Source organism: Pristiophorus japonicus, unplaced genomic scaffold (assembly GCF_044704955.1).
Source record: "Pristiophorus japonicus isolate sPriJap1 unplaced genomic scaffold, sPriJap1.hap1 HAP1_SCAFFOLD_539, whole genome shotgun sequence".
Classification (NCBI taxonomy): Eukaryota; Metazoa; Chordata; class Chondrichthyes; family Pristiophoridae; genus Pristiophorus; species Pristiophorus japonicus.
In genome coordinates this window covers 176,360-203,551 of record NW_027254446.1, presented here as the reverse complement: position 1 = coordinate 203,551, position 27,192 = coordinate 176,360, and the positions used below count along the sequence as shown (strand labels likewise).

The 27,192-nt window shown below is 51.5% G+C and overlaps 17 non-coding genes across 17 annotated transcripts; all 17 read right to left on the bottom strand.

Moving 5' to 3' along the window:
- Positions 1-1,139: 1,139 nt before the first annotated feature.
- trnam-cau (transfer RNA methionine (anticodon CAU)) lies at positions 1,140-1,211 on the bottom strand. The gene has a single exon. It is a non-coding gene; the product is annotated as a tRNA-Met (tRNA).
- Positions 1,212-2,443: 1,232 nt separating this feature from the next.
- Positions 2,444-2,515, bottom strand: trnam-cau (transfer RNA methionine (anticodon CAU)). The gene has a single exon. It is a non-coding gene; the product is annotated as a tRNA-Met (tRNA).
- Positions 2,516-3,747: 1,232 nt separating this feature from the next.
- On the bottom strand, positions 3,748-3,819 carry trnam-cau (transfer RNA methionine (anticodon CAU)). Its single transcript has one exon. It is a non-coding gene; the product is annotated as a tRNA-Met (tRNA).
- A 1,233-nt stretch (positions 3,820-5,052) lies between these two features.
- Positions 5,053-5,124, bottom strand: trnam-cau (transfer RNA methionine (anticodon CAU)). The gene has a single exon. It is a non-coding gene; the product is annotated as a tRNA-Met (tRNA).
- A 1,233-nt stretch (positions 5,125-6,357) lies between these two features.
- Positions 6,358-6,429, bottom strand: trnam-cau (transfer RNA methionine (anticodon CAU)). Its single transcript has one exon. It is a non-coding gene; the product is annotated as a tRNA-Met (tRNA).
- Positions 6,430-7,662: 1,233 nt separating this feature from the next.
- trnam-cau (transfer RNA methionine (anticodon CAU)) lies at positions 7,663-7,734 on the bottom strand. Its single transcript has one exon. It is a non-coding gene; the product is annotated as a tRNA-Met (tRNA).
- A 1,232-nt stretch (positions 7,735-8,966) lies between these two features.
- On the bottom strand, positions 8,967-9,038 carry trnam-cau (transfer RNA methionine (anticodon CAU)). The gene has a single exon. It is a non-coding gene; the product is annotated as a tRNA-Met (tRNA).
- A 1,233-nt stretch (positions 9,039-10,271) lies between these two features.
- Positions 10,272-10,343, bottom strand: trnam-cau (transfer RNA methionine (anticodon CAU)). The gene has a single exon. It is a non-coding gene; the product is annotated as a tRNA-Met (tRNA).
- Positions 10,344-11,575: 1,232 nt separating this feature from the next.
- Positions 11,576-11,647, bottom strand: trnam-cau (transfer RNA methionine (anticodon CAU)). Its single transcript has one exon. It is a non-coding gene; the product is annotated as a tRNA-Met (tRNA).
- Positions 11,648-12,880: 1,233 nt separating this feature from the next.
- On the bottom strand, positions 12,881-12,952 carry trnam-cau (transfer RNA methionine (anticodon CAU)). Its single transcript has one exon. It is a non-coding gene; the product is annotated as a tRNA-Met (tRNA).
- Positions 12,953-14,185: 1,233 nt separating this feature from the next.
- trnam-cau (transfer RNA methionine (anticodon CAU)) lies at positions 14,186-14,257 on the bottom strand. The gene has a single exon. It is a non-coding gene; the product is annotated as a tRNA-Met (tRNA).
- A 1,233-nt stretch (positions 14,258-15,490) lies between these two features.
- On the bottom strand, positions 15,491-15,562 carry trnam-cau (transfer RNA methionine (anticodon CAU)). The gene has a single exon. It is a non-coding gene; the product is annotated as a tRNA-Met (tRNA).
- Positions 15,563-16,794: 1,232 nt separating this feature from the next.
- trnam-cau (transfer RNA methionine (anticodon CAU)) lies at positions 16,795-16,866 on the bottom strand. The gene has a single exon. It is a non-coding gene; the product is annotated as a tRNA-Met (tRNA).
- Positions 16,867-18,099: 1,233 nt separating this feature from the next.
- trnam-cau (transfer RNA methionine (anticodon CAU)) lies at positions 18,100-18,171 on the bottom strand. Its single transcript has one exon. It is a non-coding gene; the product is annotated as a tRNA-Met (tRNA).
- Positions 18,172-19,403: 1,232 nt separating this feature from the next.
- On the bottom strand, positions 19,404-19,475 carry trnam-cau (transfer RNA methionine (anticodon CAU)). The gene has a single exon. It is a non-coding gene; the product is annotated as a tRNA-Met (tRNA).
- A 2,536-nt stretch (positions 19,476-22,011) lies between these two features.
- Positions 22,012-22,083, bottom strand: trnam-cau (transfer RNA methionine (anticodon CAU)). The gene has a single exon. It is a non-coding gene; the product is annotated as a tRNA-Met (tRNA).
- Positions 22,084-23,316: 1,233 nt separating this feature from the next.
- On the bottom strand, positions 23,317-23,388 carry trnam-cau (transfer RNA methionine (anticodon CAU)). The gene has a single exon. It is a non-coding gene; the product is annotated as a tRNA-Met (tRNA).
- Between the last annotated feature and the right edge of the window lie 3,804 nt (positions 23,389-27,192).

Sequence of the window (27,192 nt, the reverse complement as noted above, 5' to 3'; positions counted from 1 at the left end):
GGCCGCGGGGTCACGTGGTGGATGGGCGTGATTAACCACTGCTCCAGTCATCACCAGAGGCAGCCCCTCGAAATCGAGGAAGACTTGCTTCCACTCTAAAAGTGAGTTCTCAGGTGGCTGTTCAGTCCAATACAGGAATTACAGTCTCTGTCACAGCTGGGGCAGACAGTGGTTAAAGGAAAGGGTGGGTGGGGAGTCTGGTTTGCCGCACGCTCCTTCCGCTGCCTGCGCTTGTTTTCTGCATGTTCTCGGCGGCGAGACTCGAGGTGCTCAGCGCCCTCCCGGATGCTCTTCCTCCACTTAGGGCGCTCTTTGGCAAGAGATTCCCAGGTGTCGGTGGGGATGTTGCACTTTATCAAGGAGGCTTTGAGGATGTCCTTGAAACGTTCCCTCTGCCCACCTGCGGCTCACTTGCCGTGTAGGATTCCTAGTAGAGCGCTTGTTTTGGGAGTCTTGTGTCGAGAATGCGGACAATGTGGCCCGCCCAATGGAGCTGGTCGAGTGTGGTCAGTGCTTCGATGCTGGGGATGTTGGCTTGATCGAGAGCACTGACGTTGAAGCGTCTATCCTCCCAGGGGATTTGCAGGATGTTGTGGTATTTCTCCAGCGATTTGAGGTGATTGCTGTATATGGTCCATGTCTCTGAGCCACCCAGGAGGCCGGATATCACTACAGCCCTGTATACCATGAGCTTGGTGCCAGATTTGAAGGCCTGATCTTGGAACACTGTCTTCCTCCGGCGGCCGAAGGCCCAACAGCCTGTATCCTGCAATATTTACAGGACATCCTCTCTCGTCAACACTAACATTGTCCTTAACCAATACTGCCACCCCAACTGCTACCATTCATGTACACCCGATATCCAGCTATATTTACGGCCCACGCCTGCCCTTTGAGCCAGATCCCAGTTATTGCCACAGCATCATATTCCGATTTGCTTGCAGATCAGCAAAACTTATTTAGTAAAAGAAGAGGAAACAATAAGACTTTTAATATCAAGCTCATATTTTATGAGTGTGCTCTATCAGCCAAAGCTCCTCAAATTAATTGAAAGAGAATGATTTTGGAGATGCATCCTTGTCAAGGCTGGGATTAGTTGCAGTGCAAGTGTTGGCTGCAACCACATTAAAAGTTGCCTTTAGCAGAGGATGGTTTCGATCCATCGACCTCTGGGTTATGGGCCCAGCACGCTTCCGCTGCGCCACTCTGCTGCTGGTGTTGGAACTGATGAATTGCACCTCCTTGTGCTTGGACATGGCTGGCTGCGGTTGCGTGTGATTGACAGCTGCTCTAGTGAGCGGATTGGGCCGCGGGGTCACGTGGTGGATGGGCGTGATTAACCACTGCTCCAGTCATCACCAGAGGCAGCCCCTCGAAATCGAGGAAGACTTGCTTCCACTCTAAAAGTGAGTTCTCAGGTGGCTGTTCAGTCCAATACAGGAATTACAGTCTCTGTCACAGCTGGGGCAGACAGTGGTTAAAGGAAAGGGTGGGTGGGGAGTCTGGTTTGCCGCACGCTCCTTCCGCTGCCTGCGCTTGTTTTCTGCATGTTCTCGGCGGCGAGACTCGAGGTGCTCAGCGCCCTCCCGGATGCTCTTCCTCCACTTAGGGCGCTCTTTGGCAAGAGATTCCCAGGTATCGGTGGGGATGTTGCACTTTATCAAGGAGGCTTTGAGGATGTCCTTGAAACGTTCCCTCTGCCCACCTGCGGCTCACTTGCCGTGTAGGATTCCTAGTAGAGCGCTTGTTTTGGGAGTCTTGTGTCGAGAATGCGGACAATGTGGCCCGCCCAATGGAGCTGGTCGAGTGTGGTCAGTGCTTCGATGCTGGGGATGTTGGCTTGATCGAGAGCACTGACGTTGAAGCGTCTATCCTCCCAGGGGATTTGCAGGATGTTGTGGTATTTCTCCAGCGATTTGAGGTGATTGCTGTATATGGTCCATGTCTCTGAGCCACCCAGGAGGCCGGATATCACTACAGCCCTGTATACCATGAGCTTGGTGCCAGATTTGAAGGCCTGATCTTGGAACACTGTCTTCCTCCGGCGGCCGAAGGCCCAACAGCCTGTATCCTGCAATATTTACAGGACATCCTCTCTCGTCAACACTAACATTGTCCTTAACCAATACTGCCACCCCAACTGCTACCATTCATGTACACCCGATATCCAGCTATATTTACGGCCCACGCCTGCCCTTTGAGCCAGATCCCAATTATTGCCACAGCATCATAATCCGATTTGCTTGCAGATAAGCAAACTTATTTAGTAAAAGAAGAGGAAACAATAAGACTTTTAATATCAAGCTCATATTTTATGAGTGTGCTCTATCAGCCAAAGCTCCTCAAATTAATTGAAAGAGAATGATTTTGGAGATGCATCCTTGTCAAGGCTGGGATTAGTTGCAGTGCAAGTGTTGGCTGCAACCACATTAAAAGTTGCCTTTAGCAGAGGATGGTTTCGATCCATCGACCTCTGGGTTATGGGCCCAGCACGCTTCCGCTGCGCCACTCTGCTGCTGGTGTTGGAACTGATGAATTGCACCTCCTTGTGCTTGGACATGGCTGGCTGCGGTTGCGTGTGATTGACAGCTGCTCTAGTGAGCGGATTGGGCCGCGGGGTCACGTGGTGGATGGGCGTGATTAACCACTGCTCCAGTCATCACCAGAGGCAGCCCCTCGAAATCGAGGAAGACTTGCTTCCACTCGAAAAGTGAGTTCTCAGGTGGCTGTTCAGTCCAATACAGGAATTACAGTCTCTGTCACAGCTGGGGCAGACAGTGGTTAAAGGAAAGGGTGGGTGGGGAGTCTGGTTTGCCGCACGCTCCTTCCGCTGCCTGCGCTTGTTTTCTGCATGTTCTCGGCGGCGAGACTCGAGGTGCTCAGCGCCCTCCCGGATGCTCTTCCTCCACTTAGGGCGCTCTTTGGCAAGAGATTCCCAGGTGTCGGTGGGGATGTTGCACTTTATCAAGGAGGCTTTGAGGATGTCCTTGAAACGTTCCCTCTGCCCACCTGCGGCTCACTTGCCGTGTAGGATTCCTAGTAGAGCGCTTGTTTTGGGAGTCTTGTGTCGAGAATGCGGACAATGTGGCCCGCCCAATGGAGCTGGTCGAGTGTGGTCAGTGCTTCGATGCTGGGGATGTTGGCTTGATCGAGAGCACTGACGTTGAAGCGTCTATCCTCCCAGGGGATTTGCAGGATGTTGTGGTATTTCTCCAGCGATTTGAGGTGATTGCTGTATATGGTCCATGTCTCTGAGCCACCCAGGAGGCCGGATATCACTACAGCCCTGTATACCATGAGCTTGGTGCCAGATTTGAAGGCCTGATCTTGGAACACTGTCTTCCTCCGGCGGCCGAAGGCCCAACAGCCTGTATCCTGCAATATTTACAGGACATCCTCTCTCGTCAACACTAACATTGTCCTTAACCAATACTGCCACCCCAACTGCTACCATTCATGTACACCCGATATCCAGCTATATTTACGGCCCACGCCTGCCCTTTGAGCCAGATCCCAATTATTGCCACAGCATCATATTCCGATTTGCTTGCAGATAAGCAAACTTATTTAGTAAAAGAAGAGGAAACAATAAGACTTTTAATATCAAGCTCATATTTTATGAGTGTGCTCTATCAGCCAAAGCTCCTCAAATTAATTGAAAGAGAATGATTTTGGAGATGCATCCTTGTCAAGGCTGGGATTAGTTGCAGTGCAAGTGTTGGCTGCAACCACATTAAAAGTTGCCTTTAGCAGAGGATGGTTTCGATCCATCGACCTCTGGGTTATGGGCCCAGCACGCTTCCGCTGCGCCACTCTGCTGCTGGTGTTGGAACTGATGAATTGCACCTCCTTGTGCTTGGACATGGCTGGCTGCGGTTGCGTGTGATTGACAGCTGCTCTAGTGAGCGGATTGGGCCGCGGGGTCACGTGGTGGATGGGCGTGATTAACCACTGCTCCAGTCATCACCAGAGGCAGCCCCTCGAAATCGAGGAAGACTTGCTTCCACTCTAAAAGTGAGTTCTCAGGTGGCTGTTCAGTCCAATACAGGAATTACAGTCTCTGTCACAGCTGGGGCAGACAGTGGTTAAAGGAAAGGGTGGGTGGGGAGTCTGGTTTGCCGCACGCTCCTTCCGCTGCCTGCGCTTGTTTTCTGCATGTTCTCGGCGGCGAGACTCGAGGTGCTCAGCGCCCTCCCGGATGCTCTTCCTCCACTTAGGGCGCTCTTTGGCAAGAGATTCCCAGGTGTCGGTGGGGATGTTGCACTTTATCAAGGAGGCTTTGAGGATGTCCTTGAAACGTTCCCTCTGCCCACCTGCGGCTCACTTGCCGTGTAGGATTCCTAGTAGAGCGCTTGTTTTGGGAGTCTTGTGTCGAGAATGCGGACAATGTGGCCCGCCCAATGGAGCTGGTCGAGTGTGGTCAGTGCTTCGATGCTGGGGATGTTGGCTTGATCGAGAGCACTGACGTTGAAGCGTCTATCCTCCCAGGGGATTTGCAGGATGTTGTGGTATTTCTCCAGCGATTTGAGGTGATTGCTGTATATGGTCCATGTCTCTGAGCCACCCAGGAGGCCGGATATCACTACAGCCCTGTATACCATGAGCTTGGTGCCAGATTTGAAGGCCTGATCTTGGAACACTGTCTTCCTCCGGCGGCCGAAGGCCCAACAGCCTGTATCCTGCAATATTTACAGGACATCCTCTCTCGTCAACACTAACATTGTCCTTAACCAATACTGCCACCCCAACTGCTACCATTCATGTACACCCGATATCCAGCTATATTTACGGCCCACGCCTGCCCTTTGAGCCAGATCCCAGTTATTGCCACAGCATCATATTCCGATTTGCTTGCAGATCAGCAAAACTTATTTAGTAAAAGAAGAGGAAACAATAAGATTTTTAATATCAAGCTCATATTTTATGAGTGTGCTCTATCAGCCAAAGCTCCTCAAATTAATTGAAAGAGAATGATTTTGGAGATGCATCCTTGTCAAGGCTGGGATTAGTTGCAGTGCAAGTGTTGACTGCAACCACATTAAAAGTTGCCTTTAGCAGAGGATGGTTTCGATCCATCGACCTCTGGGTTATGGGCCCAGCACGCTTCCGCTGCGCCACTCTGCTGCTGGTGTTGGAACTGATGAATTGCACCTCCTTGTGCTTGGACATGGCTGGCTGCGGTTGCGTGTGATTGACAGCTGCTCTAGTGAGCCAATTGGGCCGCGGGGTCACGTGGTGGATGGGCGTGATTAACCACTGCTCCAGTCATCACCAGAGGCAGCCCCTCGAAATCGAGGAAGACTTGCTTCCACTCTAAAAGTGAGTTCTCAGGTGGCTGTTCAGTCCAATACAGGAATTACAGTCTCTGTCACAGCTGGGGCAGACAGTGGTTAAAGGAAAGGGTGGGTGGGGAGTCTGGTTTGCCGCACGCTCCTTCCGCTGCCTGCGCTTGTTTTCTGCATGTTCTCGGCGGTGAGACTCGAGGTGCTCAGCGCCCTCCCGGATGCTCTTCCTCCACTTAGGGCGCTCTTTGGCAAGAGATTCCCAGGTGTCGGTGGGGATGTTGCACTTTATCAAGGAGGCTTTGAGGATGTCCTTCAAACGTTCCCTCTGCCCACCTGCGGCTCACTTGCCGTGTAGGATTCCTAGTAGAGCGCTTGTTTTGGGAGTCTTGTGTCGAGAATGCGGACAATGTGGCCCGCCCAATGGAGCTGGTCGAGTGTGGTCAGTGCTTCGATGCTGGGGATGTTGGCTTGATCGAGAGCACTGACGTTGAAGCGTCTATCCTCCCAGGGGATTTGCAGGATGTTGTGGTATTTCTCCAGCGATTTGAGGTGATTGCTGTATATGGTCCATGTCTCTGAGCCACCCAGGAGGCCGGATATCACTACAGCCCTGTATACCATGAGCTTGGTGCCAGATTTGAAGGCCTGATCTTGGAACACTGTCTTCCTCCGGCGGCCGAAGGCCCAACAGCCTGTATCCTGCAATATTTACAGGACATCCTCTCTCGTCAACACTAACATTGTCCTTAACCAATACTGCCACCCCAACTGCTACCATTCATGTACACCCGATATCCAGCTATATTTACGGCCCACGCCTGCCCTTTGAGCCAGATCCCAGTTATTGCCACAGCATCATATTCCGATTTGCTTGCAGATCAGCAAAACTTATTTAGTAAAAGAAGAGGAAACAATAAGATTTTTAATATCAAGCTCATATTTTATGAGTGTGCTCTATCAGCCAAAGCTCCTCAAATTAATTGAAAGAGAATGATTTTGGAGATGCATCCTTGTCAAGGCTGGGATTAGTTGCAGTGCAAGTGTTGGCTGCAACCACATTAAAAGTTGCCTTTAGCAGAGGATGGTTTCGATCCATCGACCTCTGGGTTATGGGCCCAGCACGCTTCCGCTGCGCCACTCTGCTGCTGGTGTTGGAACTGATGAATTGCACCTCCTTGTGCTTGGACATGGCTGGCTGCGGTTGCGTGTGATTGACAGCTGCTCTAGTGAGCGGATTGGGCCGCGGGGTCACGTGGTGGATGGGCGTGATTAACCACTGCTCCAGTCATCACCAGAGGCAGCCCCTCGAAATCGAGGAAGACTTGCTTCCACTCTAAAAGTGAGTTCTCAGGTGGCTGTTCAGTCCAATACAGGAATTACAGTCTCTGTCACAGCTGGGGCAGACAGTGGTTAAAGGAAAGGGTGGGTGGGGAGTCTGGTTTGCCGCACGCTCCTTCCGCTGCCTGCGCTTGTTTTCTGCATGTTCTCGGCGGCGAGACGCAAGGTGCTCAGCGCCCTCCCGGATGCTCTTCCTCCACTTAGGGCGCTCTTTGGCAAGAGATTCCCAGGTGTCGGTGGGGATGTTGCACTTTATCAAGGAGGCTTTGAGGATGTCCTTGAAACGTTCCCTCTGCCCACCTGCGGCTCACTTGCCGTGTAGGATTCCTAGTAGAGCGCTTGTTTTGGGAGTCTTGTGTCGAGAATGCGGACAATGTGGCCCGCCCAATGGAGCTGGTCGAGTGTGGTCAGTGCTTCGATGCTGGGGATGTTGGCTTGATCGAGAGCACTGACGTTGAAGCGTCTATCCTCCCAGGGGATTTGCAGGATGTTGTGGTATTTCTCCAGCGATTTGAGGTGATTGCTGTATATGGTCCATGTCTCTGAGCCACCCAGGAGGCCGGATATCACTACAGCCCTGTATACCATGAGCTTGGTGCCAGATTTGAAGGCCTGATCTTGGAACACTGTCTTCCTCCGGCGGCCGAAGGCCCAACAGCCTGTATCCTGCAATATTTACAGGACATCCTCTCTCGTCAACACTAACATTGTCCTTAACCAATACTGCCACCCCAACTGCTACCATTCATGTGCACCCGATATCCAGCTATATTTACGGCCCACGCCTGCCCTTTGAGCCAGATCCCAGTTATTGCCACAGCATCATATTCCGATTTGCTTGCAGATCAGCAAAACTTATTTAGTAAAAGAAGAGGAAACAATAAGATTTTTAATATCAAGCTCATATTTTATGAGTGTGCTCTATCAGCCAAAGCTCCCCAAATTAATTGAAAGAGAATGATTTTGGAGATGCATCCTTGTCAAGGCTGGGATTAGTTGCAGTGCAAGTGTTGGCTGCAACCACATTAAAAGTTGCCTTTAGCAGAGGATGGTTTCGATCCATCGACCTCTGGGTTATGGGCCCAGCACGCTTCCGCTGCGCCACTCTGCTGCTGGTGTTGGAACTGATGAATTGCACCTCCTTGTGCTGGGACATGGCTGGCTGCGGTTGCGTGTGATTGACAGCTGCTCTAGTGAGCGGATTGGGCCGCGGGGTCACGTGGTGGATGGGCGTGATTAACCACTGCTCCAGTCATCACCAGAGGCAGCCCCTCGAAATCGAGGAAGACTTGCTTCCACTCTAAAAGTGAGTTCTCAGGTGGCTGTTCAGTCCAATACAGGAATTACAGTCTCTGTCACAGCTGGGGCAGACAGTGGTTAAAGGAAAGGGTGGGTGGGGAGTCTGGTTTGCCGCACGCTCCTTCCGCTGCCTGCGCTTGTTTTCTGCATGTTCTCGGCGGCGAGACTCGAGGTGCTCAGCGCCCTCCCGGATGCTCTTCCTCCACTTAGGGCGCTCTTTGGCAAGAGATTCCCAGGTGTCGGTGGGGATGTTGCACTTTATCAAGGAGGCTTTGAGGATGTCCTTGAAACGTTCCTTCTGCCCACCTGCGGCTCACTTGCCGTGTAGGATTCCTAGTAGAGCGCTTGTTTTGGGAGTCTTGTGTCGAGAATGCGGACAATGTGGCCCGCCCAATGGAGCTGGTCGAGTGTGGTCAGTGCTTCGATGCTGGGGATGTTGGCTTGATCGAGAGCACTGACGTTGAAGCGTCTATCCTCCCAGGGGATTTGCAGGATGTTGTGGTATTTCTCCAGCGATTTGAGGTGATTGCTGTATATGGTCCATGTCTCTGAGCCACCCAGGAGGCCGGATATCACTACAGCCCTGTATACCATGAGCTTGGTGCCAGATTTGAAGGCCTGATCTTGGAACACTGTCTTCCTCCGGCGGCCGAAGGCCCAACAGCCTGTATCCTGCAATATTTACAGGACATCCTCTCTCGTCAACACTAACATTGTCCTTAACCAATACTGCCACCCCAACTGCTACCATTCATGTACACCCGATATCCAGCTATATTTACGGCCCACGCCTGCCCTTTGAGCCAGATCCCAATTATTGCCACAGCATCATAATCCGATTTGCTTGCAGATAAGCAAACTTATTTAGTAAAAGAAGAGGAAACAATAAGACTTTTAATATCAAGCTCATATTTTATGAGTGTGCTCTATCAGCCAAAGCTCCTCAAATTAATTGAAAGAGAATGATTTTGGAGATGCATCTTTGTCAAGGCTGGGATTAGTTGCAGTGCAAGTGTTGGCTGCAACCACATTAAAAGTTGCCTTTAGCAGAGGATGGTTTCGATCCATCGACCTCTGGGTTATGGGCCCAGCACGCTTCCGCTGCGCCACTCTGCTGCTGGTGTTGGAACTGATGAATTGCACCTCCTTGTGCTGGGACATGGCTGGCTGCGGTTGCGTGTGATTGACAGCTCCTCTAGTGAGCGGATTGGGCCGCGGGGTCACGTGGTGGATGGGCGTGATTAACCACTGCTCCAGTCATCACCAGAGGCAGCCCCTCGAAATCGAGGAAGACTTGCTTCCACTCTAAAAGTGAGTTCTCAGGTGGCTGTTCAGTCCAATACAGGAATTACAGTCTCTGTCACAGCTGGGGCAGACAGTGGTTAAAGGAAAGGGTGGGTGGGGAGTCTGGTTTGCCGCACGCTCCTTCCGCTGCCTGCGCTTGTTTTCTGCATGTTCTCGGCGGCGAGACTCGAGGTGCTCAGCGCCCTCCCAGATACTCTTCCTCCACTTAGGGCGCTCTTTGGCAAGAGATTCCCAGGTGTCGGTGGGGATGTTGCACTTTATCAAGGAGGCTTTGAGGATGTCCTTGAAACGTTCCCTCTGCCCACCTGCGGCTCACTTGCCGTGTAGGATTCCTAGTAGAGCGCTTGTTTTGGGAGTCTTGTGTCGAGAATGCGGACAATGTGGCCCGCCCAATGGAGCTGGTCGAGTGTGGTCAGTGCTTCGATGCTGGGGATGTTGGCTTGATCGAGAGCACTGACGTTGAAGCGTCTATCCTCCCAGGGGATTTGCAGGATGTTGTGGTATTTCTCCAGCGATTTGAGGTGATTGCTGTATATGGTCCATGTCTCTGAGCCACCCAGGAGGCCGGATATCACTACAGCCCTGTATACCATGAGCTTGGTGCCAGATTTGAAGGCCTGATCTTGGAACACTGTCTTCCTCCGGCGGCCGAAGGCCCAACAGCCTGTATCCTGCAATATTTACAGGACATCCTCTCTCGTCAACACTAACATTGTCCTTAACCAATACTGCCACCCCAACTGCTACCATTCATGTGCACCCGATATCCAGCTATATTTACGGCCCACGCCTGCCCTTTGAGCCAGATCCCAGTTATTGCCACAGCATCATATTCCGATTTGCTTGCAGATCAGCAAAACTTATTTAGTAAAAGAAGAGGAAACAATAAGATTTTTAATATCAAGCTCATATTTTATGAGTGTGCTCTATCAGCCAAAGCTCCCCAAATTAATTGAAAGAGAATGATTTTGGAGATGCATCCTTGTCAAGGCTGGGATTAGTTGCAGTGCAAGTGTTGGCTGCAACCACATTAAAAGTTGCCTTTAGCAGAGGATGGTTTCGATCCATCGACCTCTGGGTTATGGGCCCAGCACGCTTCCGCTGCGCCACTCTGCTGCTGGTGTTGGAACTGATGAATTGCACCTCCTTGTGCTGGGACATGGCTGGCTGCGGTTGCGTGTGATTGACAGCTGCTCTAGTGAGCGGATTGGGCCGCGGGGTCACGTGGTGGATGGGCGTGATTAACCACTGCTCCAGTCATCACCAGAGGCAGCCCCTCGAAATCGAGGAAGACTTGCTTCCACTCTAAAAGTGAGTTCTCAGGTGGCTGTTCAGTCCAATACAGGAATTACAGTCTCTGTCACAGCTGGGGCAGACAGTGGTTAAAGGAAAGGGTGGGTGGGGAGTCTGGTTTGCCGCACGCTCCTTCCGCTGCCTGCGCTTGTTTTCTGCATGTTCTCGGCGGCGAGACTCGAGGTGCTCAGCGCCCTCCCGGATGCTCTTCCTCCACTTAGGGCGCTCTTTGGCAAGAGATTCCCAGGTGTCGGTGGGGATGTTGCACTTTATCAAGGAGGCTTTGAGGATGTCCTTGAAACGTTCCTTCTGCCCACCTGCGGCTCACTTGCCGTGTAGGATTCCTAGTAGAGCGCTTGTTTTGGGAGTCTTGTGTCGAGAATGCGGACAATGTGGCCCGCCCAATGGAGCTGGTCGAGTGTGGTCAGTGCTTCGATGCTGGGGATGTTGGCTTGATCGAGAGCACTGACGTTGAAGCGTCTATCCTCCCAGGGGATTTGCAGGATGTTGTGGTATTTCTCCAGCGATTTGAGGTGATTGCTGTATATGGTCCATGTCTCTGAGCCACCCAGGAGGCCGGATATCACTACAGCCCTGTATACCATGAGCTTGGTGCCAGATTTGAAGGCCTGATCTTGGAACACTGTCTTCCTCCGGCGGCCGAAGGCCCAACAGCCTGTATCCTGCAATATTTACAGGACATCCTCTCTCGTCAACACTAACATTGTCCTTAACCAATACTGCCACCCCAACTGCTACCATTCATGTACACCCGATATCCAGCTATATTTACGGCCCACGCCTGCCCTTTGAGCCAGATCCCAATTATTGCCACAGCATCATAATCCGATTTGCTTGCAGATAAGCAAACTTATTTAGTAAAAGAAGAGGAAACAATAAGACTTTTAATATCAAGCTCATATTTTATGAGTGTGCTCTATCAGCCAAAGCTCCTCAAATTAATTGAAAGAGAATGATTTTGGAGATGCATCTTTGTCAAGGCTGGGATTAGTTGCAGTGCAAGTGTTGGCTGCAACCACATTAAAAGTTGCCTTTAGCAGAGGATGGTTTCGATCCATCGACCTCTGGGTTATGGGCCCAGCACGCTTCCGCTGCGCCACTCTGCTGCTGGTGTTGGAACTGATGAATTGCACCTCCTTGTGCTGGGACATGGCTGGCTGCGGTTGCGTGTGATTGACAGCTCCTCTAGTGAGCGGATTGGGCCGCGGGGTCACGTGGTGGATGGGCGTGATTAACCACTGCTCCAGTCATCACCAGAGGCAGCCCCTCGAAATCGAGGAAGACTTGCTTCCACTCTAAAAGTGAGTTCTCAGGTGGCTGTTCAGTCCAATACAGGAATTACAGTCTCTGTCACAGCTGGGGCAGACAGTGGTTAAAGGAAAGGGTGGGTGGGGAGTCTGGTTTGCCGCACGCTCCTTCCGCTGCCTGCGCTTGTTTTCTGCATGTTCTCGGCGGCGAGACTCGAGGTGCTCAGCGCCCTCCCAGATACTCTTCCTCCACTTAGGGCGCTCTTTGGCAAGAGATTCCCAGGTGTCGGTGGGGATGTTGCACTTTATCAAGGAGGCTTTGAGGATGTCCTTGAAACGTTCCCTCTGCCCACCTGCGGCTCACTTGCCGTGTAGGATTCCTAGTAGAGCGCTTGTTTTGGGAGTCTTGTGTCGAGAATGCGGACAATGTGGCCCGCCCAATGGAGCTGGTCGAGTGTGGTCAGTGCTTCCATGCTGGGGATGTTGGCTTGATCGAGAGCACTGACGTTGAAGCGTCTATCCTCCCAGGGGATTTGCAGGATGTTGTGGTATTTCTCCAGCGATTTGAGGTGATTGCTGTATATGGTCCATGTCTCTGAGCCACCCAGGAGGCCGGATATCACTACAGCCCTGTATACCATGAGCTTGGTGCCAGATTTGAAGGCCTGATCTTGGAACACTGTCTTCCTCCGGCGGCCGAAGGCCCAACAGCCTGTATCCTGCAATATTTACAGGACATCCTCTCTCGTCAACGCTAACATTGTCCTTAACCAATACTGCCACCCCAACTGCTACCATTCATGTACACCCGATATCCAGCTATATTTACGGCCCACGCCTGCCCTTTGAGCCAGATCCCAGTTATTGCCACAGCATCATATTCCGATTTGCTTGCAGATCAGCAAAACTTATTTAGTAAAAGAAGAGGAAGCAATAAGATTTTTAATATCAAGCTCATATTTTATGAGTGTGCTCTATCAGCCAAAGCTCCTCAAATTAATTGAAAGAGAATGATTTTGGAGATGCATCCTTGTCAAGGCTGGGATTAGTTGCAGTGCAAGTGTTGGCTGCAACCACATTAAAAGTTGCCTTTAGCAGAGGATGGTTTCGATCCATCGACCTCTGGGTTATGGGCCCAGCACGCTTCCGCTGCGCCACTCTGCTGCTGGTGTTGGAACTGATGAATTGCACCTCCTTGTGCTGGGACATGGCTGGCTGCGGTTGCGTGTGATTGACAGCTCCTCTAGTGAGCGGATTGGGCCGCGGGGTCACGTGGTGGATGGGCGTGATTAACCACTGCTCCAGTCATCACCAGAGGCAGCCCCTCGAAATCGAGGAAGACTTGCTTCCACTCTAAAAGTGAGTTCTCAGGTGGCTGTTCAGTCCAATACAGGAATTACAGTCTCTGTCACAGCTGGGGCAGACAGTGGTTAAAGGAAAGGGTGGGTGGGGAGTCTGGTTTGCCTCACGCTCCTTCCGCTGCCTGCGCTTGTTTTCTGCATGTTCTCGGCGGCGAGACTCGAGGTGCTCAGCGCCCTCCCGGATGCTCTTCCTCCACTTAGGGCGCTCTTTGGCAAGAGATTCCCAGGTGTCGGTGGGGATGTTGCACTTTATCAAGGAGGCTTTGAGGATGTCCTTGAAACGTTCCCTCTGCCCACCTGCGGCTCACTTGCCGTGTAGGATTCCTAGTAGAGCGCTTGTTTTGGGAGTCTTGTGTCGAGAATGCGGACAATGTGGCCCGCCCAATGGAGCTGGTCGAGTGTGGTCAGTGCTTCGATGCTGGGGATGTTGGCTTGATCGAGAGCACTGACGTTGAAGCGTCTATCCTCCCAGGGGATTTGCAGGATGTTGTGGTATTTCTCCAGCGATTTGAGGTGATTGCTGTATATGGTCCATGTCTCTGAGCCACCCAGGAGGCCGGATATCACTACAGCCCTGTATACCATGAGCTTGGTGCCAGATTTGAAGGCCTGATCTTGGAACACTGTCTTCCTCCGGCGGCCGAAGGCCCAACAGCCTGTATCCTGCAATATTTACAGGACATCCTCTCTCGTCAACACTAACATTGTACTTAACCAATACTGCCACCCCAACTGCTACCATTCATGTACACCCGATATCCAGCTATATTTACGGCCCACGCCTGCCCTTTGAGCCAGATCCCAGTTATTGCCACAGCATCATATTCCGATTTGCTTGCAGATCAGCAAAACTTATTTAGTAAAAGAAGAGGAAACAATAAGACTTTTAATATCAAGCTCATATTTTATGAGTGTGCTCTATCAGCCAAAGCTCCTCAAATTAATTGAAAGAGAATGATTTTGGAGATGCATCCTTGTCAAGGCTGGGATTAGTTGCAGTGCAAGTGTTGGCTGCAACCACATTAAAAGTTGCCTTTAGCAGAGGATGGTTTCGATCCATCGACCTCTGGGTTATGGGCCCAGCACGCTTCCGCTGCGCCACTCTGCTGCTGGTGTTGGAACTGATGAATTGCACCTCCTTGTGCTTGGACATGGCTGGCTGCGGTTGCGTGTGATTGACAGCTGCTCTAGTGAGCGGATTGGGCCGCGGGGTCACGTGGTGGATGGGCGTGATTAACCACTGCTCCAGTCATCACCAGAGGCAGCCCCTCGAAATCGAGGAAGACTTGCTTCCACTCTAAAAGTGAGTTCTCAGGTGGCTGTTCAGTCCAATACAGGAATTACAGTCTCTGTCACAGCTGGGGCAGACAGTGGTTAAAGGAAAGGGTGGGTGGGGAGTCTGGTTTGCCGCACGCTCCTTCCGCTGCCTGCGCTTGTTTTCTGCATGTTCTCGGCGGCGAGACTCGAGGTGCTCAGCGCCCTCCCGGATGCTCTTCCTCCACTTAGGGCGCTCTTTGGCAAGAGATTCCCAGGTGTCGGTGGGGATGTTGCACTTTATCAAGGAGGCTTTGAGGATGTCCTTGAAACGTTCCCTCTGCCCACCTGCGGCTCACTTGCCGTGTAGGATTCCTAGTAGAGCGCTTGTTTTGGGAGTCTTGTGTCGAGAATGCGGACAATGTGGCCCGCCCAATGGAGCTGGTCGAGTGTGGTCAGTGCTTCGATGCTGGGGATGTTGGCTTGATCGAGAGCACTGACGTTGAAGCGTCTATCCTCCCAGGGGATTTGCAGGATGTTGTGGTATTTCTCCAGCGATTTGAGGTGATTGCTGTATATGGTCCATGTCTCTGAGCCACCCAGGAGGCCGGATATCACTACAGCCCTGTATACCATGAGCTTGGTGCCAGATTTGAAGGCCTGATCTTGGAACACTGTCTTCCTCCGGCGGCCGAAGGCCCAACAGCCTGTATCCTGCAATATTTACAGGACATCCTCTCTCGTCAACACTAACATTGTCCTTAACCAATACTGCCACCCCAACTGCTACCATTCATGTACACCCGATATCCAGCTATATTTACGGCCCACGCCTGCCCTTTGAGCCAGATCCCAGTTATTGCCACAGCATCATATTCCGATTTGCTTGCAGATCAGCAAAACTTATTTAGTAAAAGAAGAGGAAACAATAAGATTTTTAATATCAAGCTCATATTTTATGAGTGTGCTCTATCAGCCAAAGCTCCCCAAATTAATTGAAAGAGAATGATTTTGGAGATGCATCCTTGTCAAGGCTGGGATTAGTTGCAGTGCAAGTGTTGGCTGCAACCACATTAAAAGTTGCCTTTAGCAGAGGATGGTTTCGATCCATCGACCTCTGGGTTATGGGCCCAGCACGCTTCCGCTGCGCCACTCTGCTGCTGGTGTTGGAACTGATGAATTGCACCTCCTTGTGCTGGGACATGGCTGGCTGCGGTTGCGTGTGATTGACAGCTGCTCTAGTGAGCCAATTGGGCCGCGGGGTCACGTGGTGGATGGGCGTGATTAACCACTGCTCCAGTCATCACCAGAGGCAGCCCCTCGAAATCGAGGAAGACTTGCTTCCACTCTAAAAGTGAGTTCTCAGGTGGCTGTTCAGTCCAATACAGGAATTACAGTCTCTGTCACAGCTGGGGCAGACAGTGGTTAAAGGAAAGGGTGGGTGGGGAGTCTGGTTTGCCGCACGCTCCTTCCGCTGCCTGCGCTTGTTTTCTGCATGTTCTCGGCGGCGAGACTCGAGGTGCTCAGCGCCCTCCCGGATGCTCTTCCTCCACTTAGGGCGCTCTTTGGCAAGAGATTCCCAGGTGTCGGTGGGGATGTTGCACTTTATCAAGGAGGCTTTGAGGATGTCCTTGAAACGTTCCTTCTGCCCACCTGCGGCTCACTTGCCGTGTAGGATTCCTAGTAGAGCGCTTGTTTTGGGAGTCTTGTGTCGAGAATGCGGACAATGTGGCCCGCCCAATGGAGCTGGTCGAGTGTGGTCAGTGCTTCGATGCTGGGGATGTTGGCTTGATCGAGAGCACTGACGTTGAAGCGTCTATCCTCCCAGGGGATTTGCAGGATGTTGTGGTATTTCTCCAGCGATTTGAGGTGATTGCTGTATATGGTCCATGTCTCTGAGCCACCCAGGAGGCCGGATATCACTACAGCCCTGTATACCATGAGCTTGGTGCCAGATTTGAAGGCCTGATCTTGGAACACTGTCTTCCTCCGGCGGCCGAAGGCCCAACAGCCTGTATCCTGCAATATTTACAGGACATCCTCTCTCGTCAACACTAACATTGTCCTTAACCAATACTGCCACCCCAACTGCTACCATTCATGTACACCCGATATCCAGCTATATTTACGGCCCACGCCTGCCCTTTGAGCCAGATCCCAATTATTGCCACAGCATCATAATCCGATTTGCTTGCAGATAAGCAAACTTATTTAGTAAAAGAAGAGGAAACAATAAGACTTTTAATATCAAGCTCATATTTTATGAGTGTGCTCTATCAGCCAAAGCTCCTCAAATTAATTGAAAGAGAATGATTTTGGAGATGCATCCTTGTCAAGGCTGGGATTAGTTGCAGTGCAAGTGTTGGCTGCAACCACATTAAAAGTTGCCTTTAGCAGAGGATGGTTTCGATCCATCGACCTCTGGGTTATGGGCCCAGCACGCTTCCGCTGCGCCACTCTGCTGCTGGTGTTGGAACTGATGAATTGCACCTCCTTGTGCTGGGACATGGCTGGCTGCGGTTGCGTGTGATTGACAGCTGCTCTAGTGAGCCAATTGGGCCGCGGGGTCACGTGGTGGATGGGCGTGATTAACCACTGCTCCAGTCATCACCAGAGGCAGCCCCTCGAAATCGAGGAAGACTTGCTTCCACTCTAAAAGTGAGTTCTCAGGTGGCTGTTCAGTCCAATACAGGAATTACAGTCTCTGTCACAGCTGGGGCAGACAGTGGTTAAAGGAAAGGGTGGGTGGGGAGTCTGGTTTGCCGCACGCTCCTTCCGCTGCCTGCGCTTGTTTTCTGCATGTTCTCGGCGGCGAGACTCGAGGTGCTCAGCGCCCTCCCGGATGCTCTTCCTCCACTTAGGGCGCTCTTTGGCAAGAGATTCCCAGGTGTCGGTGGGGATGTTGCACTTTATCAAGGAGGCTTTGAGGATGTCCTTGAAACGTTCCCTCTGCCCACCTGCGGCTCACTTGCCGTGTAGGATTCCTAGTAGAGCGCTTGTTTTGGGAGTCTTGTGTCGAGAATGCGGACAATGTGGCCCGCCCAATGGAGCTGGTCGAGTGTGGTCAGTGCTTCGATGCTGGGGATGTTGGCTTGATCGAGAGCACTGACGTTGAAGCGTCTATCCTCCCAGGGGATTTGCAGGATGTTGTGGTATTTCTCCAGCGATTTGAGGTGATTGCTGTATATGGTCCATGTCTCTGAGCCACCCAGGAGGCCGGATATCACTACAGCCCTGTATACCATGAGCTTGGTGCCAGATTTGAAGGCCTGATCTTGGAACACTGTCTTCCTCCGGCGGCCGAAGGCCCAACAGCCTGTATCCTGCAATATTTACAGGACATCCTCTCTCGTCAACACTAACATTGTACTTAACCAATACTGCCACCCCAACTGCTACCATTCATGTACACCCGATATCCAGCTATATTTACGGCCCACGCCTGCCCTTTGAGCCAGATCCCAGTTATTGCCACAGCATCATATTCCGATTTGCTTGCAGATCAGCAAAACTTATTTAGTAAAAGAAGAGGAAACAATAAGACTTTTAATATCAAGCTCATATTTTATGAGTGTGCTCTATCAGCCAAAGCTCCTCAAATTAATTGAAAGAGAATGATTTTGGAGATGCATCCTTGTCAAGGCTGGGATTAGTTGCAGTGCAAGTGTTGGCTGCAACCACATTAAAAGTTGCCTTTAGCAGAGGATGGTTTCGATCCATCGACCTCTGGGTTATGGGCCCAGCACGCTTCCGCTGCGCCACTCTGCTGCTGGTGTTGGAACTGATGAATTGCACCTCCTTGTGCTGGGACATGGCTGGCTGCGGTTGCGTGTGATTGACAGCTGCTCTAGTGAGCCAATTGGGCCGCGGGGTCACGTGGTGGATGGGCGTGATTAACCACTGCTCCAGTCATCACCAGAGGCAGCCCCTCGAAATCGAGGAAGACTTGCTTCCACTCTAAAAGTGAGTTCTCAGGTGGCTGTTCAGTCCAATACAGGAATTACAGTCTCTGTCACAGCTGGGGCAGACAGTGGTTAAAGGAAAGGGTGGGTGGGGAGTCTGGTTTGCCGCACGCTCCTTCCGCTGCCTGCGCTTGTTTTCTGCATGTTCTCGGCGGCGAGACTCGAGGTGCTCAGCGCCCTCCCGGATGCTCTTCCTCCACTTAGGGCGCTCTTTGGCAAGAGATTCCCAGGTGTCGGTGGGGATGTTGCACTTTATCAAGGAGGCTTTGAGGATGTCCTTGAAACGTTCCTTCTGCCCACCTGCGGCTCACTTGCCGTGTAGGATTCCTAGTAGAGCGCTTGTTTTGGGAGTCTTGTGTCGAGAATGCGGACAATGTGGCCCGCCCAATGGAGCTGGTCGAGTGTGGTCAGTGCTTCGATGCTGGGGATGTTGGCTTGATCGAGAGCACTGACGTTGAAGCGTCTATCCTCCCAGGGGATTTGCAGGATGTTGTGGTATTTCTCCAGCGATTTGAGGTGATTGCTGTATATGGTCCATGTCTCTGAGCCACCCAGGAGGCCGGATATCACTACAGCCCTGTATACCATGAGCTTGGTGCCAGATTTGAAGGCCTGATCTTGGAACACTGTCTTCCTCCGGCGGCCGAAGGCCCAACAGCCTGTATCCTGCAATATTTACAGGACATCCTCTCTCGTCAACACTAACATTGTCCTTAACCAATACTGCCACCCCAACTGCTACCATTCATGTACACCCGATATCCAGCTATATTTACGGCCCACGCCTGCCCTTTGAGCCAGATCCCAATTATTGCCACAGCATCATAATCCGATTTGCTTGCAGATAAGCAAACTTATTTAGTAAAAGAAGAGGAAACAATAAGACTTTTAATATCAAGCTCATATTTTATGAGTGTGCTCTATCAGCCAAAGCTCCTCAAATTAATTGAAAGAGAATGATTTTGGAGATGCATCCTTGTCAAGGCTGGGATTAGTTGCAGTGCAAGTGTTGGCTGCAACCACATTAAAAGTTGCCTTTAGCAGAGGATGGTTTCGATCCATCGACCTCTGGGTTATGGGCCCAGCACGCTTCCGCTGCGCCACTCTGCTGCTGGTGTTGGAACTGATGAATTGCACCTCCTTGTGCTTGGACATGGCTGGCTGCGGTTGCGTGTGATTGACAGCTCCTCTAGTGAGCGGATTGGGCCGCGGGGTCACGTGGTGGATGGGCGTGATTAACCACTGCTCCAGTCATCACCAGAGGCAGCCCCTCGAAATCGAGGAAGACTTGCTTCCACTCTAAAAGTGAGTTCTCAGGTGGCTGTTCAGTCCAATACAGGAATTACAGTCTCTGTCACAGCTGGGGCAGACAGTGGTTAAAGGAAAGGGTGGGTGGGGAGTCTGGTTTGCCGCACGCTCCTTCCGCTGCCTGCGCTTGTTTTCTGCATGTTCTCGGCGGCGAGACGCAAGGTGCTCAGCGCCCTCCCGGATGCTCTTCCTCCACTTAGGGCGCTCTTTGGCAAGAGATTCCCAGGTGTCGGTGGGGATGTTGCACTTTATCAAGGAGGCTTTGAGGATGTCCTTGAAACGTTCCCTCTGCCCACCTGCGGCTCACTTGCCGTGTAGGATTCCTAGTAGAGCGCTTGTTTTGGGAGTCTTGTGTCGAGAATGCGGACAATGTGGCCCGCCCAATGGAGCTGGTCGAGTGTGGTCAGTGCTTCGATGCTGGGGATGTTGGCTTGATCGAGAGCACTGACGTTGAAGCGTCTATCCTCCCAGGGGATTTGCAGGATGTTGTGGTATTTCTCCAGCGATTTGAGGTGATTGCTGTATATGGTCCATGTCTCTGAGCCACCCAGGAGGCCGGATATCACTACAGCCCTGTATACCATGAGCTTGGTGCCAGATTTGAAGGCCTGATCTTGGAACACTGTCTTCCTCCGGCGGCCGAAGGCCCAACAGCCTGTATCCTGCAATATTTACAGGACATCCTCTCTCGTCAACACTAACATTGTCCTTAACCAATACTGCCACCCCAACTGCTACCATTCATGTACACCCGATATCCAGCTATATTTACGGCCCACGCCTGCCCTTTGAGCCAGATCCCAATTATTGCCACAGCATCATATTCCGATTTGCTTGCAGATAAGCAAACTTATTTAGTAAAAGAAGAGGAAACAATAAGACTTTTAATATCAAGCTCATATTTTATGAGTGTGCTCTATCAGCCAAAGCTCCTCAAATTAATTGAAAGAGAATGATTTTAGAGATGCATCCTTGTCAAGGCTGGGATTAGTTGCAGTGCAAGTGTTGGCTGCAACCACATTAAAAGTTGCCTTTAGCAGAGGATGGTTTCAATCCATCGACCTCTGGGTTATGGGCCCAGCACGCTTCCGCTGCGCCACTCTGCTGCTGGTGTTGGAACTGATGAATTGCACCTCCTTGTGCTTGGACATGGCTGGTTGCGGTTGCGTGTGATTGACAGCTGCTCTAGTGAGCGGATTGGGCCGCGGGGTCACGTGGTGGATGGGCGTGATTAACCACTGCTCCAGTCATCACCAGAGGCAGCCCCTCGAAATCGAGGAAGACTTGCTTCCACTCTAAAAGTGAGTTCTCAGGTGGCTGTTCAGTCCAATACAGGAATTACAGTCTCTGTCACAGCTGGGGCAGACAGTGGTTAAAGGAAAGGGTGGGTGGGGAGTCTGGTTTGCCGCACGCTCCTTCCGCTGCCTGCGCTTGTTTTCTGCATGTTCTCGGCGGCGAGACGCAAGGTGCTCAGCGCCCTCCCGGATGCTCTTCCTCCACTTAGGGCGCTCTTTGGCAAGAGATTCCCAGGTGTCGGTGGGGATGTTGCACTTTATCAAGGAGGCTTTGAGGATGTCCTTGAAACGTTCCCTCTGCCCACCTGCGGCTCACTTGCCGTGTAGGATTCCTAGTAGAGCGCTTGTTTTGGGAGTCTTGTGTTAAGAATGCGGACAATGTGGCCCGCCCAATGGAGCTGGTCGAGTGTGGTCAGTGCTTCGATGCTGGGGATGTTGGCTTGATCGAGAGCACTGACGTTGAAGCGTCTATCCTCCCAGGGGATTTGCAGGATGTTGTGGTATTTCTCCAGCGATTTGAGGTGATTGCTGTATATGGTCCATGTCTCTGAGCCACCCAGGAGGCCGGATATCACTACAGCCCTGTATACCATGAGCTTGGTGCCAGATTTGAAGGCCTGATCTTGGAACACTGTCTTCCTCCGGCGGCCGAAGGCCCAACAGCCTGTATCCTGCAATATTTACAGGACATCCTCTCTCGTCAACACTAACATTGTCCTTAACCAATACTGCCACCCCAACTGCTACCATTCATGTACACCCGATATCCAGCTATATTTACGGCCCACGCCTGCCCTTTGAGCCAGATCCCAATTATTGCCACAGCATCATAATCCGATTTGCTTGCAGATAAGCAAACTTATTTAGTAAAAGAAGAGGAAACAATAAGACTTTTAATATCAAGCTCATATTTTATGAGTGTGCTCTATCAGCCAAAGCTCCTCAAATTAATTGAAAGAGAATGATTTTAGAGATGCATCCTTGTCAAGGCTGGGATTAGTTGCAGTGCAAGTGTTGGCTGCAACCACATTAAAAGTTGCCTTTAGCAGAGGATGGTTTCGATCCATCGACCTCTGGGTTATGGGCCCAGCACGCTTCCGCTGCGCCACTCTGCTGCTGGTGTTGGAACTGATGAATTGCACCTCCTTGTGCTTGGACATGGCTGGCTGCGGTTGCGTGTGATTGACAGCTGCTCCACTGAGCGGATTGGGCCGCGGGGTCACGTGGTGGATGGGCGTGATTAACCACTGCTCCAGTCATCACCAGAGGCAGCCCCTCGAAATCGAGGAAGACTTGCTTCCACTCTAAAAGTGAGTTCTCAGGTGGCTGTTCAGTCCAATACAGGAATTACAGTCTCTGTCGCAGCTGGGGCAGACAGTGGTTAAAGGAAAGGGTGGGTGGGGAGTCTGGTTTGCCGCACGCTCCTTCCGCTGCCTGCGCTTGTTTTCTGCATGTTCTCGGCGGCGAGACGCAAGGTGCTCAGCGCCCTCCCGGATGCTCTTCCTCCACTTAGGGCGCTCTTTGGCAAGAGATTCCCAGGTGTCGGTGGGGATGTTGCACTTTATCAAGGAGGCTTTGAGGATGTCCTTGAAACGTTCCCTCTGCCCACCTGCGGCTCACTTGCCGTGTAGGATTCCTAGTAGAGCGCTTGTTTTGGGAGTCTTGTGTCGAGAATGCGGACAATGTGGCCCGCCCAATGGAGCTGGTCGAGTGTGGTCAGTGCTTCGATGCTGGGGATGTTGGCTTGATCGAGAGCACTGACGTTGAAGCGTCTATCCTCCCAGGGGATTTGCAGGATGTTGTGGTATTTCTCCAGCGATTTGAGGTGATTGCTGTATATGGTCCATGTCTCTGAGCCACCCAGGAGGCCGGATATCACTACAGCCCTGTATACCATGAGCTTGGTGCCAGATTTGAAGGCCTGATCTTGGAACACTGTCTTCCTCCGGCGGCCGAAGGCCCAACAGCCTGTATCCTGCAATATTTACAGGACATCCTCTCTCGTCAACACTAACATTGTCCTTAACCAATACTGCCACCCCAACTGCTACCATTCATGTACACCCGATATCCAGCTATATTTACGGCCCACGCCTGCCCTTTGAGCCAGATCCCAGTTATTGCCACAGCATCATATTCCGATTTGCTTGCAGATCAGCAAAACTTATTTAGTAAAAGAAGAGGAAACAATAAGACTTTTAATATCAAGCTCATATTTTATGAGTGTGCTCTATCAGCCAAAGCTCCTCAAATTAATTGAAAGAGAATGATTTTGGAGATGCATCCTTGTCAAGGCTGGGATTAGTTGCAGTGCAAGTGTTGGCTGCAACCACATTAAAAGTTGCCTTTAGCAGAGGATGGTTTCGATCCATCGACCTCTGGGTTATGGGCCCAGCACGCTTCCGCTGCGCCACTCTGCTGCTGGTGTTGGAACTGATGAATTGCACCTCCTTGTGCTTGGACATGGCTGGCTGCGGTTGCGTGTGATTGACAGCTGCTCTCGTGAGCGGATTGGGCCGCGGGGTCACGTGGTGGATGGGCGTGATTAACCACTGCTCCAGTCATCACCAGAGGCAGCCCCTCGAAATCGAGGAAGACTTGCTTCCACTCTAAAAGTGAGTTCTCAGGTGGCTGTTCAGTCCAATACAGGAATTACAGTCTCTGTCACAGCTGGGGCAGACAGTGGTTAAAGGAAAGGGTGGGTGGGGAGTCTGGTTTGCCGCACGCTCCTTCCGCTGCCTGCGCTTGTTTTCTGCATGTTCTCGGCGGCGAGACTCGAGGTGCTCAGCGCCCTCCAGGATGCTCTTCCTCCATTTAGGGCGCTCTTTGGCAAGAGATTCCCAGGTGTCGGTGGGGATGTTGCACTTTATCAAGGAGGCTTTGAGGATGTCCTTGAAACGTTCCCTCTGCCCACCTGCGGCTCACTTGCCGTGTAGGATTCCTAGTAGAGCGCTTGTTTTGGGAGTCTTGTGTCGAGAATGCGGACAATGTGGCCCGCCCAATGGAGCTGGTCGAGTGTGGTCAGTGCTTCGATGCTGGGGATGTTGGCTTGATCGAGAGCACTGACGTTGAAGCGTCTATCCTCCCAGGGGATTTGCAGGATGTTGTGGTATTTCTCCAGCGATTTGAGGTGATTGCTGTATATGGTCCATGTCTCTGAGCCACCCAGGAGGCCGGATATCACTACAGCCCTGTATACCATGAGCTTGGTGCCAGATTTGAAGGCCTGATCTTGGAACACTGTCTTCCTCCGGCGGCCGAAGGCCCAACAGCCTGTATCCTGCAATATTTACAGGACATCCTCTCTCGTCAACACTAACATTGTCCTTAACCAATACTGCCACCCCAACTGCTACCATTCATGTACACCCGATATCCAGCTATATTTACGGCCCACGCCTGCCCTTTGAGCCAGATCCCAATTATTGCCACAGCATCATAATCCGATTTGCTTGCAGATAAGCAAACTTATTTAGTAAAAGAAGAGGAAACAATAAGACTTTTAATATCAAGCTCATATTTTATGAGTGTGCTCTATCAGCCAAAGCTCCTCAAATTAATTGAAAGAGAATGATTTTAGAGATGCATCCTTGTCAAGGCTGGGATTAGTTGCAGTGCAAGTGTTGGCTGCAACCACATTAAAAGTTGCCTTTAGCAGAGAATGGTTTCGATCCATCGACCTCTGGGTTATGGGCCCAGCACGCTTCCGCTGCGCCACTCTGCTCCTGGTGTTGGAACTGATGAATTGCACCTCCTTGTGCTTGGACATGGCTGGCTGCGGTTGCGTGTGATTGACAGCTGCTCCACTGAGCGGATTGGGCCGCGGGGTCACGTGGTGGATGGGCGTGATTAACCACTGCTCCAGTCATCACCAGAGGCAGCCCCTCGAAATCGAGGAAGACTTGCTTCCACTCTAAAAGTGAGTTCTCAGGTGGCTGTTCAGTCCAATACAGGAATTACAGTCTCTGTCACAGCTGGGGCAGACAGTGGTTAAAGGAAAGGGTGGGTGGGGAGTCTGGTTTGCCGCACGCTCCTTCCGCTGCCTGCGCTTGTTTTCTGCATGTTCTCGGCGGCGAGACGCAAGGTGCTCAGCGCCCTCCCGGATGCTCTTCCTCCACTTAGGGCGCTCTTTGGCAAGAGATTCCCAGGTGTCGGTGGGGATGTTGCACTTTATCAAGGAGGCTTTGAGGATGTCCTTGAAACGTTCCCTCTGCCCACCTGCGGCTCACTTGCCGTGTAGGATTCCTAGTAGAGCGCTTGTTTTGGGAGTCTTGTGTCGAGAATGCGGACAATGTGGCCCGCCCAATGGAGCTGGTCGAGTGTGGTCAGTGCTTCGATGCTGGGGATGTTGGCTTGATCGAGAGCACTGACGTTGAAGCGTCTATCCTCCCAGGGGATTTGCAGGATGTTGTGGTATTTCTCCAGCGATTTGAGGTGATTGCTGTATATGGTCCATGTCTCTGAGCCACCCAGGAGGCCGGATATCACTACAGCCCTGTATACCATGAGCTTGGTGCCAGATTTGAAGGCCTGATCTTGGAACACTGTCTTCCTCCGGCGGCCGAAGGCCCAACAGCCTGTATCCTGCAATATTTACAGGACATCCTCTCTCGTCAACACTAACATTGTCCTTAACCAATACTGCCACCCCAACTGCTACCATTCATGTACACCCGATATCCAGCTATATTTACGGCCCACGCCTGCCCTTTGAGCCAGATCCCAATTATTGCCACAGCATCATATTCCGATTTGCTTGCAGATAAGCAAACTTATTTAGTAAAAGAAGAGGAAACAATAAGACTTTTAATATCAAGCTCATATTTTATGAGTGTGCTCTATCAGCCAAAGCTCCTCAAATTAATTGAAAGAGAATGATTTTAGAGATGCATCCTTGTCAAGGCTGGGATTAGTTGCAGTGCAAGTGTTGGCTGCAACCACATTAAAAGTTGCCTTTAGCAGAGGATGGTTTCAATCCATCGACCTCTGGGTTATGGGCCCAGCACGCTTCCGCTGCGCCACTCTGCTGCTGGTGTTGGAACTGATGAATTGCACCTCCTTGTGCTTGGACATGGCTGGTTGCGGTTGCGTGTGATTGACAGCTGCTCTAGTGAGCGGATTGGGCCGCGGGGTCACGTGGTGGATGGGCGTGATTAACCACTGCTCCAGTCATCACCAGAGGCAGCCCCTCGAAATCGAGGAAGACTTGCTTCCACTCTAAAAGTGAGTTCTCAGGTGGCTGTTCAGTCCAATACGGGAATTACAGTCTCTGTCACAGCTGGGGCAGACAGTGGTTAAAGGAAAGGGTGGGTGGGGAGTCTGGTTTGCCGCACGCTCCTTCCGCTGCCTGCGCTTGTTTTCTGCATGTTCTCGGCGGCGAGACGCAAGGTGCTCAGCGCCCTCCCGGATGCTCTTCCTCCACTTAGGGCGCTCTTTGGCAAGAGATTCCCAGGTGTCGGTGGGGATGTTGCACTTTATCAAGGAGGCTTTGAGGATGTCCTTGAAACGTTCCCTCTGCCCACCTGCGGCTCACTTGCCGTGTAGGATTCCTAGTAGAGCGCTTGTTTTGGGAGTCTTGTGTTAAGAATGCGGACAATGTGGCCCGCCCAATGGAGCTGGTCGAGTGTGGTCAGTGCTTCGATGCTGGGGATGTTGGCTTGATCGAGAGCACTGACGTTGAAGCGTCTATCCTCCCAGGGGATTTGCAGGATGTTGTGGTATTTCTCCAGCGATTTGAGGTGATTGCTGTATATGGTCCATGTCTCTGAGCCACCCAGGAGGCCGGATATCACTACAGCCCTGTATACCATGAGCTTGGTGCCAGATTTGAAGGCCTGATCTTGGAACACTGTCTTCCTCCGGCGGCCGAAGGCCCAACAGCCTGTATCCTGCAATATTTACAGGACATCCTCTCTCGTCAACACTAACATTGTCCTTAACCAATACTGCCACCCCAACTGCTACCATTCATGTACACCCGATATCCAGCTATATTTACGGCCCACGCCTGCCCTTTGAGCCAGATCCCAATTATTGCCACAGCATCATAATCCGATTTGCTTGCAGATAAGCAAACTTATTTAGTAAAAGAAGAGGAAACAATAAGACTTTTAATATCAAGCTCATATTTTATGAGTGTGCTCTATCAGCCAAAGCTCCTCAAATTAATTGAAAGAGAATGATTTTAGAGATGCATCCTTGTCAAGGCTGGGATTAGTTGCAGT